Raw genomic sequence first — 15626 nt, 5'->3', positions numbered from 1 at the left:
GAATAACAAAGAACCTGAACTCAAAGGATGCCAGGGTTCGTGGGGCAGCTGTGAAAGCACTGGAAGAATCCATTGCTCATTTGGGTAAGGCTGAGCCCTGACAGGGACTCTCCTCAGCTTCGTCTCTGTCTCTCCTGCACAGGAGAGCGCTGAGTGCCTTGACAGCTGCTCTTGTCTGTGGAACACTGCAGCTGACCCCCACCAGAGGCTGTGCAGGTGCAGTCCTTATGCACCATCCCCAACAGGCTGGAATGGGATCAGCATTTCCCAACAGTCCCAGGAGCCCTTGGCTCTGTGCTGCTTGTCTGAAGGGAAAGTCCTGGACTGCAGCTCTACTACAGTTCAGAGGCAAAGGGGGTTTGGAGTTTGCTTGGGCCCCGTCTGACTTCCCAAATGAACAGCTTTGCTGTTGGCATGAAGGGACACTGACCCATCAGAGCTTCTGCAGAGCAGCCACCTGGGAGGCTCTACATTAGAGCCATTAGCTGCCTATTTTCCACTTTTCTTCTTTGTCTTCTATTTTCAAAGGGGAACTTGTGATTCACCAAGTTCATTTCTTTAGAACAAGGAGGTATAAACCCAGCTGTCAATTATGCCTTTTTCCACTTGTTGTTTTGCATGGGGCAAGATGGCCACAGCAATTAACTGCATAGGCAAGGGCTGGTCCAAATTCCTTTGCCACACACATTTATATCAGCTCTGAAAATTCCGTACTGGGGGAATATGCCTGAAAAAAGGAGTGTTGAAGAGGCAGGTCTTCAAAAGGAGTTTCCACTTTCTCCTCCCCAGCTGCTCTGTGATCTCAGGAACTGCCTGACTCAGTGCCTTTCTGTGTCCCAAGTATGGGGCTCTTCCTTTTTGCTCTGGGATGCAAAACCTTTTCACTGCTTCCATGTGACTAAACTCTCGAGGTCCCTGATGTGAAATGTTTTAACACAGCTCCTGCTACAGCAGACAAGTTTGGATTTACAAATGTGAAAGGAGAGCTTTTCTTTTGGAATTTAAAACCCTGCCAAGTATGCTGGAAGGAAAGAAGAATAGGCTTCAAACATCTGCAGAAATGTTCTTGATTTTATAAAATGGGGTTTGCCCTGCCCTTTCTCCTATGACCTGAGGAAAGTGAGCAGAAACATGTGTTTCCCTTGTAGATAAAGTGTCACTGCTGAAAGAGTTCAGCCACCAATGGAATCACCTGAGTGGCCAAGCCCTGCTGGATGTCACCGAGCGTATCACAGCTATGGCCTCCCCTTCTGAGCCAAGAGCTCTTCCCAGGGAGCATTTACAGGGAATGCCTGTGAGCAGACAGCAGAGCAGCTCCTCCAAACCAGGAGGTGCTGAGCGTGTCCCTGCTGCCCCATAGCCAAGGCAGGTGGGTTTGGCAGGTTTTCCCTGGCTGCTGCAGAGCTGGGCAGCACCTGAGATGGGGGCAGCGCTCGGCCTGGGGCTGAGCTCTCACTGGGGCATCTCAGAACCACCTCCAGCAAAGGGAGGGCTAAAAATGCCCCAGCTGGCTCCTGTCTGGGGAGCTCAGGGACATCTGTGATCTTTGAGGGGAAATGGTGGCCAATGCTGTTTCAGGGCATCAGTTTGTTTTGTCCTCACAGATTTCTTGTTTTTCTCTTGGAAAGTTTTGAGGCTGAACCGTGCAGAGCCTGGGGGTCACAGCTTAGGTCAGAACTCAACAGAGGTATCAGAGGCACGGGTTTAGTGCAAGGCACCTCTGGGGCACAGGGACAGAAGCAGAGTGCTGAGGCTCCCTGCCTGTGCTGTCACAGTGGCCTTGGACTGAGCCCTTCAGGGTGTGCAAACAGTGTCTGCCTGTGTCAGCGCTGTCCAAAATGCTACAAATGCAGCTGATAATTGATTCCTCAGAGGAGCTTGCTGTGTCAGCAAGAGCCAAGGAATGGAAAAAGGATAATCTCAATATATAGCAGAGAAGATGATTGATAGCCTTGCTTTAACTGGGGCTAAATCCACTGCTAATTATGCCAACACTTTAAATGCAAGGTTTAATACACTTTGTGTCTTCATTAGGAATCTCAAAAGGGCATGTTCAGTAATTGGGAATGTCAAAGGCCCTTTAAAGAGCATTTGAATAAAGTAGATCTCCAGCAATAGGGCATTTAGTTTAGCACTTCTTTTGATCTCTTTTTCAAATAAAGGAATTAACCATAAATTAGGACTACTTTAGAAAAAGCAGATGTTCTCTCTGAGATTTAGCAGGACCGGACAGCTGTTCCTCACATTCAGTAGTCACTGATGTCTTTAATTGCATTTAAATTCAAATGAATTCCCATTTTAAAATGGATGCCATAACCCTTTCCTGCTTAGCAGAATTGGTTTTGGGTACTTGCAGGAGCTCTTTCAATGTTGATGTCTGCTGGTGGAATAACAACATAGAGAAAATGAAGTCTCTTCCGCCACAGAATAATAAATTGCTGCCAAATAATATTTTGTCCGATCAGAAAATAAGAATGATCTCCAGAGCATTTCAGGTTTTCATCTCTTAGCCAAATCTGACTGTTGCAAGGAGCCTGTTGCTAGTAAACATTTGTCCGTGTTTGATGCAGTTCAGTTCAGAAAATGGGCAGAGAGATTTCAGAGACAATATGAGAAAACACTCGTGTTTTGGTTACATTTCAGTCCCCTGTGTAGCATTTTTCTTTCTCTATGCCCCTATTTCAGTGGACATATAAGAAAAAATGCCATTAACTTTGGGAGGGGAAATGGCATTAAAATGTAGAGATGGCCAAATGCCAAGACAATGGGATCTGGGTAATTCTCTAGAGATGCCCTGAGGTTTGAAACAGCTCTTTGTTGGAAGCCCCAAAAGCATTCTGCCAAAGACACCAGCTGGTCACTGATGTTTCTCATCCAGCTGTCAGGCAGCAGCCATCTCTGGTGGGCTGGAGTTTTGAGGTGAGTTCTAATCCTGCCCTTTGCTGTGTGCCGCTGAGCAAAGGGAAGAGCCAGATTAGGCATCTGGCACTTGGCATCAAAGTTACAAAAATGGAATCATCCCTTTTATTAGAAATCTCTCCGTTTCCTCTCTATGGTACATTTCTAAATTTTCAGTGTGGGTTTAGACAACTTCTTAATGGAAATCAAAGGCAATTGTACATTTCATTCATTGTTCATGCAGAGATTGTGAAATAATTTAGGAAAGGTAGGAAGTCTGCCACAGGGACAAGGGCTCTGGTTGGAGCAATTAGTGCTGAGGGGTGGGTGGTTCTGTTTCCAGGATGATCAGCTGCTTTGCCCGTTTCTGGGCCAAGGGGCTCTGGGTGCTATTTTGCTGCTCTTGGCCAGAGAGGCTGGCAAGAAGCAGAAGCAGAGGCAGATCCTTGTTTGCAGTGAGGCTGGTGGGTAAAGAGCTGTGTCTCTGTCCCGGCAGCGCTTGTGCAGGGGGTTCATGCCAGGAGCCCTGAAGTCGTCCAGCGCGACGCCCTGCCCGTGCTCTGGTCCTTCCTGGGGAACAAGGCGCTGCCTGTGCGGAGCGCCAACGTCCGCACCGTGGCCACCAAGCTCGCCTCTGCCCTCTGCAAGGTGATGGGCACCCAGCTGAAGAAATGTGCTGCCAGCAAGCCTCCACATGTGCGGGAAAACCTCTCCAAAATGTTGGGCTGATGAAGGCGAGATGTTCTCCAGAAGGCTGAGGAAGCGCTGAGTTGGACGCCTCTGGATTTGCCTTTTGTGCTGTGCCAAAAATGACAAAATCCTAAGGAAGGGTGTGCATCTGCCCCCGCTCTCTCCATCACATTTCCTAGTCATGGCATGGGGAGCCTGAAGCAGCTCCAGATGGAGGACAAGATGAAGGGCAGTCATGGCTCAGCCTCAGACAGAGGTGAGGGGGGAGCTGGGCCAATCTCTGCTGGCAGGAAGGGTCTTGTGGCAGCCCAGAGAGGCTGTGCACATTGCCAGGAACAGCTGTGCCCTGCACGTGTCCCTGCAATGAGCTGTGCTGCTGCCAGTGCCCCTGGAGCTGTAGGGCTGCTGAGCTGTGGGGCAGGCAGAGGAGCAGGAGGGTGCATGTGCAGCTGAGCCATTCCTGGAGAGCACAGGGCTCTGGGCTCCCTGCTGTCCCAGGGCAGCCCAGAGGCCACGGTGTGCCTGTGCCAGCTCTGGGCAAGTGGCTCAGGGTTGTGCCCCGGCCTGCCTCAGTGTCTGCCAGCAGGAGCATGTTTCCCTGTGCAGCTGTTTGGACATTTCCAGGAAATGTGTCCCAGGAATCATGGAGCTTCAGCTGCTTTAGGTTTACATGGTGGCCTCTGTTCAACTTTGCCTCTCTGTTAAACTTTGTGTCTCCATTTTGCAGATCTGGCTGGTTACAGTCCTACCGAGAAGTTTTCTCCGGACACTTCCCAAGTTCCCTCACCCACAAAGTCCTCGCCTCCTGTCCAGAAGAGCTCTCTTTCCTCCAAGCTCAGGAAGAAGCTGCCGCCTGTGTGAAGAGTGTTTGAAGAATAGGATTCATGTGTTAGGCTTGATAGTTACAGCTATACATATGTTCTGATCTTTAGATGTAGTTTTGAATTATTGTGTTTTGATTGTATCTTTAAAATTTGGTGACATATTTTTAATTGCATATATTTTATTTTGATGATGAAAAATAAAAATAAATAAATAACATTTAAATACATCAGGAGGAGAATGTGAGACCAGGACCTGCTAGCCTAGAGATTATGGGAGTGCAGCTCACTCGATGTGCCAGTGTCTCACCACATCCTTTTCTCATTGGGCCTCTCCTCTTCCTCTTTGGCCATGGTTTCTTTGTGTCATTTGTGCTGATGTTTTCAACTTGTCATTGGAACAGGGCCATACATTGACCTGTTTGGGGGACAATGGATCCAAAAGATCCTGTCTAGTCAAAGGTTTTCTACCTAGGTGTGTTCTGTGCCCACCAAAGGCCTGAGCAAAGAAACAAAGAGAAGTGTGCCCAAATCCCAAAGCTTTGCTCCTTTGCAATCTCCCACAGATCTGGCTCACAGGTGTCTTCAATCACAATTCCATAGGTAAGAAGAGGTCATGTATTTCACTGGGAAAAGATGCACCGCTTTGGCAAAGTCACCTATATGTATATTTACCCAGGACAGCAGTGCAGCTGTGTTGTTTGCACCTTGTTTGCAGAAGGTTGAATGCACTGGGAGGCCAATAACAAGTGACAAGAGTTCCTCAAACCTGCACTGCAGCCTGGGTGCCATTCAACCCAGAGCTAGGGGATCATTTGTTCCCATGGACCAGTGCTTGCCAGTGGAATGAATTCCTGCACAGCTGGAAGAAGCAATTCTGGATTCAGCTCCAGCTCTTGGTGGGCTGCATGATCATTGACAATGCTGCCCTTCCAGAAATTATTCTGCAGTTTCCTTTCATAGTCATTTGAAGCTTTGAAACTTCACATTTCAATTTGCTTTGCCTTAGGGAAAAACACTTCTGGGCCCAGTGCAAACTGTAACCTTTTGGCAGCCAAGTCCTCATGATTGCCAGCATCTGATGTTACACAATGTCACCTGGCTGCCTGTGTTTGCTTGGCTCTGGGTCTAGTCCCGGCCTAGTAAAGCCCAGGCAGGGTGGCATGTTGCAGGGAAAACTGGTCCATGAGCTTATGGTGTTGCCATCAGCAGCAGAGTGAATGTGCCCTTTGGGGATTCCTCTGAAGACAAAATTAGGGACCTGCTCCATGCCACAATATTCTCTTAGATCTTTCTAAAATATCCTAGAAAAGGCAGTGAAACTTCGCATCTCCTTGCGCAGCCACTGTTTGAATAGGGGCATTTTTGTCCCTCCTCAGAGTCATTGCTCTTGCACACCAGAAACATGAACATCTACCAACGGGAATGATGCATGGTCCTGCTGCTGCTGCTTCAAAGCCCTGGGAAGGACAGACCTGGGTATTACCAACATGAGCACTTAATCAGCATTTCACGCTCCTTCAAGCTGTCCAGATCTCAGGGCTTTTTGTTTCAAAGCAGCCACTGCACCATCTCGAGGGAAGAACAGGAAATGGGAAACAGCGACTGCCAGCCTTGCAGGGGTGTGGGGGAAAACCTGAGGTGTCTGCATCAAAAGACGAATGGGAAGAGTGTAATTGCCAAAGCAAACACTTCATTAGGATAGCAGGACCAGTTCTTTACTGCATGCTTGCATTGAGATCATTTGGGATCTCCTTTTTCTATCTCATGCAGAAAAGGAGCTCTTAATAATACCACGCTACTTAAACCAGATTGGGATGCAGCTCTGTAGGTGTTCACAATGAAGCAGACTGCCTGCTGTGTCACTGCCAGCCCTGGTGAGCCTGTGAGGGACTGTAGTGTATCGCATGCCTGTTTTGCCTCCAAGCAGAGCTTGGTTTTCCTTATTAGTGTGGAGTAAATACCAGAGTAATAAAATGGACAATTAAACTGGCCACTTTGGAGGGTATGCTCATGCTTTCACACATCAGTCCTGTACCTCATGCTCCCACGGCTTGTTACTCATCATGATATATTTTAACAAAAAAACCTCAGCTCTCATGTTACATCTGAATAAAATTGCACAAGATCATCAAGAATTCTGTTGTCAGGAACAAGACAAGAGCCTTCCAACACTCACTTGCAGCTGTCCTGGATTGCTGCAGCCCTTTGTGAAAAGCTGCTGCAGACAGAGTGTTTGGAGTTGGTTTGGGCCTTTATGAAAGATCTGTGGAGCAGTGTGCAGGGCTCTCCTGGCAGGAAACTGTTTGTCCAAGCCCAGGGACACGGTGCCGGCAGGAGCGGAGCGGCCCCGCTCCCAGCCCGAGAGTCTGTGAGCTGAGCCACGGCGGGGAGAAAAGGCAGCGAGGGGCTCCAGCCCAGCTGCTTCACTGCCCTGCCTGCTCCATGGAGCTCTGCCATGGGAGAAAGCCGATGCCAGACGAGCCACCGAGCTTCCACCAGCTGCTGGAACTGCTCCGTGACAGCTCCCGTTCTTCCGAGAGAGACCCCGGCGCCTTCTTGGAACCCATGTCATGGGGGGATTATGTTTGTTAATAAACTGTTGGGGGTTTTCCACTTTCATCTATCAGTAATAATTTCCTATTGCTGGAAAGGGATTGTTGAAACACTTTAGAGGAGAGAACTTATTGCACAATATCCTGTTTGAAGTTGTCTCAAACTGTGGGAGACAGATGGCTTCACACAGGAGCATCCCCAAGGCTGCTGAGGGGAAGGCACAGAGGAGGACAAACCCAGTATTTCTGAGGGAGCTCTTTGACACCAAACCAACCTGAGTTGTCAAACAGCAGACCTGACATTTCGAGACATGGGCCAAAGGGGAAACCTTTCAGTGTGTTTGGTCCAGGCTGGGTTATGCTCGAGGCAAAGGTGTGTCAGTGTGTTGGATAAAACTCTTTTCTTGACCTAGAGATGGGGACACTGAGAGGTGTTTTAAAAACTTGTATTCCATTTTCAGTCTCATGAGAAGGGTGAGACAATACAGGTGTTATCATTCACGCCATCACAATCAGAAGCCAACTACTTCCTAATTATAATACACTATAAGCGTTTCTTGGTCTATCAGCCTTTTGCCATGCCATGTTGTAGATGCCTTAAAACCAATTATTTAAAAATACTCTTTGTGGGTCCCACTACAATGCATTTTTCATAGCTCTGTTTTTCCAAAATCTTATTTGCAAGGCCATCTTTTGAAACTTTTTTCCAGCTCCATTTCTCTCTCAACAATATCTGTCCTATTCCATGGAAATTTTTAAGTTAGCATTTCTTGTCTCGAGATTTATATACAGATTCATACTTTGTGGGCCTTCTATTAGGCTCTAAAAACTTTCTACAAATCCATGTCCCACATCAGTGCACTTGGCTCCTTCTCTCCTCATTGTGCCTGGCAAGCACGGGAGCCCAGAGCTCCTGCAGAACCCATCACAGCACTCAGTGGGAGCAAACTTGTGTCCAGTCCTCATGATGCCAAATTTTGCCCCAAACAGGCAGGGTGACTGCCTAATCAGACTCAGCTTAAGTCAATTAAGCAGGAGGTATTTTTATTAGCGACGCGTCGGAGAAATCACAAAATGGATTTCTGAGTTCTCATAGCAAAGCAAGTCTTATATACAATTTTGGGTATAGGATTACATCAGATCAGGTACATAATCATGCATATTCATATGGGGCGTGGTGTAGGCGAAGCGTGGGCGGAGCGTAGGTGGAGACATCTCTTTTGGGGAATTTTCAGGTGGTCGTTCCTGTTGCCTTCATCATAGACGGGGTCTTTCTGATGAGTCTTCCTCTTTAAACTTTTGAACTCTTTTCCTAATTTGGTCAATTCCCGGTGTATTTGGCTTGGATCCCGTGGCTTGGCAAAACCCATAGGGTCGTTTTGACATTGCTGGCTCTAAACCTGCTCAGCTTATTAGTTTCTCCTATACTTATCTCTTCCCCTGTCATGATGCTCTACCTTTTATCTAATTTATTGCTCTGTTTTCCTGGTGCTGTGCTTTCTCCGTGTGTTCTAGTGCCAGGCCCTTCTTTACATGCTTCTTATTCTATGTTTTAACCCATTACTTCTGGAAGGCTATCTGCTTTAGGGCTTCATTTCCCCCCTTTTTCTAGTAACTTACGAATTCTTTCGTCAGGTTCTGGTCCCACAGGACGCTGATAGGCTCGTACCATTGCCCAAATCATTTGGGTCCTCTTCATTATGCCCCTTAATTTCCACCACAAACAGATGTTTGTAAGAGTTAGTAATAACAAAGCTACAATTACTACTAGCATTGGGTGCACCAGGTAATGGAAGACCTGTGTAGCTGTTGGGGAGTATCCTGTAAGGATGTCCCACCAGTGATGCTGGCCTACTTGTTCTACTTCGGTCAGGACATTCTTTATCTTTTCTGAATTGTGTTCTATCTGCCATACCATTCGTTTAGTTGTTTGATTCACTTTTTGCACCAATTTCTTTACTTCAGGGTGTGCAAACATTGCTTTGAGGATTTTGACGTCCATCCCTATTTGTAATTTCGGTATCTCTTGATATAGGTCGAAATTTGTGTTAATTAGCTGTTGGGTAGTTATTGGGACAGTGTAATGAAAATCACAACCTATGATCTTGGTAAAGTTGCATACACAAAAGTTAGTATTGTTAGTCTCTTCTAGGCAATTATCTATAGTGATGTTGTCACAAACTGTCCTTACGCAAGCACACCCATTTCCTATATAGTAAACTTGTGATTGTGTTTTATCATGCGGAAGCATTTCTAAGGTACATACACTATTTTCAGCATCTAAGCATAAATCTTCGGCTTCTACCACAGCATTTTCGCAAACATAGCCTAATTGTCCTCTAGGGATACATGCTTCCGTGCTAACCGATTGCCACCTATTTTTGGTGTAATCATAACTGGCCCAGACGTTATGGTTTATTGGCCTAACAACGACTTTTTGGTGTATTGTCCCTAGAGTGAGGATGGGAAAGATAGCTCTTTCCTCTGCCGCACTAATGGTGAGGACATAGGCTTCAATGTGTTCTTGTTGAGGCTCATAGGTGAAGTTCACTAGTTGCCACCAAGCCTGATGGTCCCTCTCAAATTGTGTAGTGTGATTGTCCTTTAATATTGTTTCCCTTATTTCTTGAGGTAATATACCTGACGTTCCTTCTCTCATTATTCCTGCCGCTACTGATTGTACCCATTGTTGCGTCTGAGAGCATTGGATAGCGAGTGCAACGTCTCTGCTGAGTTCCCCTGTGTAGTCAGTGAGCTTTACAAAATCTTCTGCAGTATGGTTTGCTACCATGGCTAGTAATTTCACCACTAGCGATTGTGTTTCAGCTAATGTAAGCATGGATGTACTGAGAGGCACCTTAAGCTTTCCTAAGCTCGATGTGACGGTACTTAATTTGTTTACTAATACCTCTTGATCTATTGTGTTTACTATGCCAAATCCGGTGCCAATCCACCCACTTAGATCTCTTTTTGTTTTTCTGTGATGAGACCTTGTCGCTAGCCATGCATTTCATCCCTTAAGGCTTTGCTGTATAAATGGTCGACAATCCTTTTGCAAATAAGTAATATCGGTGTGAATGTTCATTTGCACCTTTTTCAGGGAATAAGTGGGGTCCAACAATAATTTTAGTTCGTTAGATTTTCTTATCACCTGAGGCCCTATAAAGGTTAGGTTGTGTACTGCTTTACACTCCACTGGTAGGGTGGTTTCTTGAGGCAAGTCTAGATCTGGATACAATGGGATCACATCTTCTGGTAATTGTATCCTATATTCGGCAGCACGCCCGAAAACACGCCCGAGGGAGCTAAAACCCTGTCCCAGTGTTTTTAACTCCCTTTCACATGTGAACGTCATTGACTGATCCAATCTAAATACCATCTCACACAGTGCTTCTCCTCCCTCAGGACCACTAGATGCTCTATAAATCACCGAGTTTCGGGGTTGTGATCCAGGTGGATCTTCCCTGAAGTCGCTCCACTGACATGAAATTGGGCCCTTTTGTTGAGTCCAGGCAATGGGTTTGCCCATTTTCACTAGACTAAAGGTAATTAGGTTTTGTTTAGAGGCTGGCATCGAGGGTTGAATTGTTAATACCAGCCGCCTTGTTTTTCCTCCTCTTTCTCCTGTTGGGTCAAGCTCTCGACACCCAATTTGGATTTGGTCTCCCTTGTATGCTATCATGGAGGGCTGATGCCATACTTTACTTGCATATGGCTGATTGTTACGTAAGGCATAAACCTCGAAGTAGGGTCCGCTCATTCCTAATTCCGGGTGGATACACTGATGTGCATGAGACCATGGGTCTATTGGGGAAGAGTCTTGGGGAAGAGCTATACTTATCGAGAGTCCAATGATCAGAGTTGTAAAGGTTTGGGGTGGAGTCGGGGTCATAATGTCTGGCTGTCAATTTTGTTTCTTTTGGCGTTCTCGTTGCTTGATGTGAATTTGTTCTACTCGTAAAATAGCCTTTTCTAGTTCAGTGTCTAAATCCCTTTGTTTTTTAAAGGGTCCAATTCGGTCACTTGTTAGTGGATGTCGTGGGACAGAAGAATAGCAACGGGTCGATAAAACCTTAGAACGACTAAGTTTCAAACAATATTGTAACCAGCGGTGTACTTTCCAATGGCACCACCCTAATACAATTTGTTCGGGAGCTTCAAACAATTCCTTAGCCTCTAAAATGGGTCTGTTGGCGAATTTTTCTAAGGCCAAATAGTCGTCATTTTCCCTTGCTTCTTTGCAGCTACACTCATAACATTGGAGGTCCAGTAAACAACTTTGTACGTTCCAAAATTTTCTATCGCAACCTCCACAAAGAAATCCAATTAGTCCCACACAATTTCTTTCCCCACATCCAAAACACGGCCGATCGTGAATAGGGCCCTGTGGGTCAGGTCCTTGTTGACTGTACGTTTCGACCCACCCTATCCACTGTATTGGCGTGCTACGCAATGCAGCTCTAGCTTCGGCATTAAATTCTGCTATGAGAGATAAAGGTTTTGGCAAAGTCAATGTTAGTTTATGTTGGATTCTCACGTGATCCTGCGGAGACAGCTGACTCAGAAGTCTGTACATCTAGGGCAGGTTTAATCTCCTCTTGTTGGTTTTCCGGAGCTCTCTTGACCCGTGAATAGTGGATCCACGTAGGTCGTTCCTTGATCCGAACCGCGGTGAAGGTAGTCAGCAGCACTTGGAAAGGTCCCTCCCACTTTTCTTGTAGGGGTTTTCCTGAAAGATTCTTAACATACACCCAATCCCCGGGGTTAAACGGATGCAATTTGTAATCCGGTTGCTTAGGTTGGTGCTCTATCATCACAGCAGCATTCTTATCAAACTGTTTCCCCACCGCAATTACATAATCGTAAATGTATTGATTACCAATCTGGTCTATGACATCCCCATTTACAGCTTGCATAGCATAAGGTCTACCATATAGAATTTCAAAAGGACTTAACTTTTCCTTCGATCTTGGCTTGACTCTCAATCTCAGCAGAGCAATAGGCAAAGCTTGATACCACTGCAAATTAGTCTCTTGGCATATTTTAGCAATTTGCTGTTTGATAAGATGATTCATCTTTTCCACTTGCCCACTGGCCTGTGGACGGTAGGGCGTGTGCAATTGCCAATTGATTTGTAATGCTTTGCTTATTGCTTTCACTACTTTTGCACAGAAATGTGTACCTCTATCTGAAGAAATGCTCTTCGGTACCCCAAACCATGGAATAATTTCATTCAATAGTACTCTAGTTACCTCTCTTTCCTTATTTGTCCTACAGGGGAATGCTTCAGGCCACCCAGAAAATGTGTCAGTTAATATCAACAGGTACCGAAACCCCCCTTTTCTTGGGAGTTCAGAAAAATCAATTTGCCATATCTCACCTGGGAATTTACCTCGGTTTATAGCTCCTAGGTGTACTTTGGTTCCTGTGTTTGGGTTGTTCTTCAGACACCGTTCACACTGGGACGTAACGTGTTTTATAGTAGTAAATAATTTTGGTCCTGCTATTCTGGTCTGCAAATATTGGTAAAGCGAATCTAGGCCCCAATGGGCCTTCTCATGTTCTGCCTTCACAAACTGCCACATCACGTTTCCTGGTATCACTAACTGTCCTGTTTCTAATCGACCCCAACCATTTTCTAGTATTTTGCCCTTATTCCTTTGAATCCACTTATGATCTGATTCTTGGTAATCTGGCTGGATATTGATATCCAGCTCCCCTGGTATTAGGGCCGCTATTTCCGCTTCCTTATTTCTTATGGCCACCAATTTAGCTTCTGTATCTGCCTTCCTGTTCCCTATTTCTGGAATAGTATTGCCTTTCAAATGCCCCTTGCAATGCATTATGGCCACTTGTGTTGGGAGTTGGACCGCCTCCAGCAGTCGCAGAACCTCTCCTGCATGTTTGACTGTTTTTCCTTGTGTAGTCAACAGTCCTCTTTCTTTCCAGATGGCTCCATGAGCATGTACGACAGAAAAGGCATATTTAGAGTCTGTCCATATATTAATTTGCATGTTCTCTGCTAATTCCAGGGCTCGGGTCAGGGCTATCAGCTCTGCTTTTTGAGATGAAGTCCCTGCAGGCAGGGGGTTTGACTCAATTACCCTCTCTGTAGTGGTGACTGCATAGCCAGCCATTCTTACTCCTTGCCTCACGAAGCTGCTGCCATCCGAAAACCAGTTGTCCGCGCCTTCGAACGGCTCTTCCTTGAGATCTGGGCGACTGGAGTAGACGGCTTCAATTGTTTCCAGGCAGTCATGTTCGATGGGTTCTGCTGGAGCTCTTCCTTCTAAGAATGAAGCTGGGTTCACAATATTAGTTACCTGAATGGTTACATCATCTGATTCAGCCAGGATGGCCTGGTACTTTAAAAATCTGGAAGGCGACAACCAATGGTTGCCTTTCTGTTCCAGCACAGCTGACACAGTGTGGGATACTAACACAGTCACCTTTTGGCCCAGCGTAAACTTCCTGGCCTCTTCTATGTTAATTATTACTGCGGCCACTGCCCTCAGACAGCCTGGCCATCCTTTACTTACTTCATCCAATCGCTTGGAGAAGTAGGCCACAGCTCTCTTGTGTGGTCCCAACTGCTGTGCCAGTACTCCTAGGGCCATCCCTTGCCGCTCATGGGAAAATAGCCAGAATGGTTTTGACACATCTGGGAGACCTAAGGCTGGTGCTCTCATCAGCTCCCGCTTCAGCCTCTTAAAGGCCCCTTCCGCCTCGGGAGTCCAAACTAGGACATTCTTGGTTTCTTTTAGCAAATCATACAATGGTTTAGCGAGTATCCCATACTGGTAGATCCATAGCCGACACCAACCTGTCATCCCCAGAAAGGCGCGCAGGTCTCTCACCGTCTCTGGTTTGGGCATCTGGCAGATGGCCTCTTTCCTGGCTGCTCCCAGGGATCGCTGTCCTCTGGAGATTTCGTATCCCAAGTACACCACTTCCTTTTGCACCAGTTGTGCTTTCTGTTGAGAGACTCGATATCCACTTAAACCCAGGAAATTCAACAAGGAAATAGTCCATTCAATGCATTCTTCCTCCGTCACTGTCGCTATTAGGAGGTCGTCTACGTACTGCAGGAGAGCGCCATCTCCCGGCGGCCCTTCCCATTGTTCTAATTCTTTGGCTAACTGATTCCCAAAGATCGTGGGCGAGTTAGACCAGCCTTGGGGCAACCGTGTCCAGGTAAGTTGGGTCTTTCTCCCCCTATCTACTGATTCCCACTCAAAGGCAAAAATCCTTTGACTCTCGGGGGCTAAGGGAAGGCAGAAGAATGCGTCTTTCAAATCTAATACGGTGAACCAGGCCAGGCTATCCTTTAGCCTAGTTAAAAGCGTATATGGATTAGCAACCACCGGGTGTAATGTCTTGGTTATTTCGTTTACTGCCCTCAGATCCTGAACGAGCCTATACGTTCCATTAGGTTTCTTTACTGGCAAGATCGGTGTATTAAAGTCCGATTCACATTCTACCAATAACCCTAGTTCTAAAAACCTTTTGATTATGGGCTCAATTCCCTTTCTGTCTTCTATCCTCAGAGGGTATTGTTTTCTTACCACCGGTCTTGCCCCGACCTTAAGTTCGACAACAATCGGTGTCGCTCGTTTTGATTTTCCAGGTATATCTGTAGCCCATACCAATGGATAAGTCTTGCTCAGGATTTGCTCGAAATTGTGGTTCTCAGGTTTGGGTTCCACACAACTGATTGTTAGGCTTAGGGCTGTAATCAGTTGTTCATCGTTTACTTGAAATTCCAATTTGTCCTTGTTGAACTTTATTATGGCTCCCAGGTTTTCCAATAGGTCTCTTCCCAATAAGGGCTTTGGCGAATTTGGTAAATACAGGAACTGATGTATTCCCATTTGTTTCCCAATTTTGTATTTAATGGGTTTCAAAAAGTAAGCCTTTTCTGGTTGGCCTGTTGCTCCCACAACTTGTACAAATTCATCACTTTTAGGTACCAATTCCTGATTTAAAACCGAAAAAGTTGCTCCCGTATCAATTAAAAATCGCAATTCCTTTTTACCTTCCCCTAGCTCCATTTTAACCAGTGGGTCTGCTAGGGTACGGCCCACCGGTCCCCGTCATTCACTATCCTGATGTGTGGTGGTGGTAGTGGCCATAAATCTTTCCCTCAGTTGGGGACATTCTCGCCTCCAGTGCCCCATCTGTAGGCAGTGCGCACATTGATTTGGCCCTACCCTAGTGGGGTGGGGCTGGAGTCTCCCTCCCCTTCCCATTGGGTTGCCTCTACCCCTTCCTCGAGTTCCAGGTTCCGGGTAACCTGTCTTTTGAGCTGCCACTGCTACAGCCACCACTCGGGCTATCCTCCTGTCTTCCTTTTTCTTCTCTTCTGCTTCTCTATTATTATATACCTTCCATGCCTCATTTAGCAGTGTCTCTAGGTTTTTGTTTGCTGGGTGCTCAAGCTTTTGTAACTTCTTCCTGATGTCTGGGTTACTCTGTCCCATCATTAACCCTAGCAGGTGCTGTTTCCCTTCTTCTGTTGCCGGGTCTAGGGGTGTGTATTGTCTCATTGCCGCCCTGAGTCTGTCCAAGAACTCCGATGGGGTCTCATCCTTTCCCTGCCTGATGTTATATAGCACTGACCAGTTGATAGCCTTAGGGATTGCATTACGCAAGCCCATCGCTA

Source organism: Melozone crissalis, unplaced genomic scaffold (assembly GCF_028551555.1).
Source record: "Melozone crissalis strain CALT ecotype California unplaced genomic scaffold, PUWL_Pcris_2 ptg000055l_1, whole genome shotgun sequence".
In the NCBI taxonomy this organism is placed as follows: domain Eukaryota; kingdom Metazoa; phylum Chordata; class Aves; order Passeriformes; family Passerellidae; genus Melozone; species Melozone crissalis.
This window is presented reverse-complemented; position numbering follows the sequence as displayed.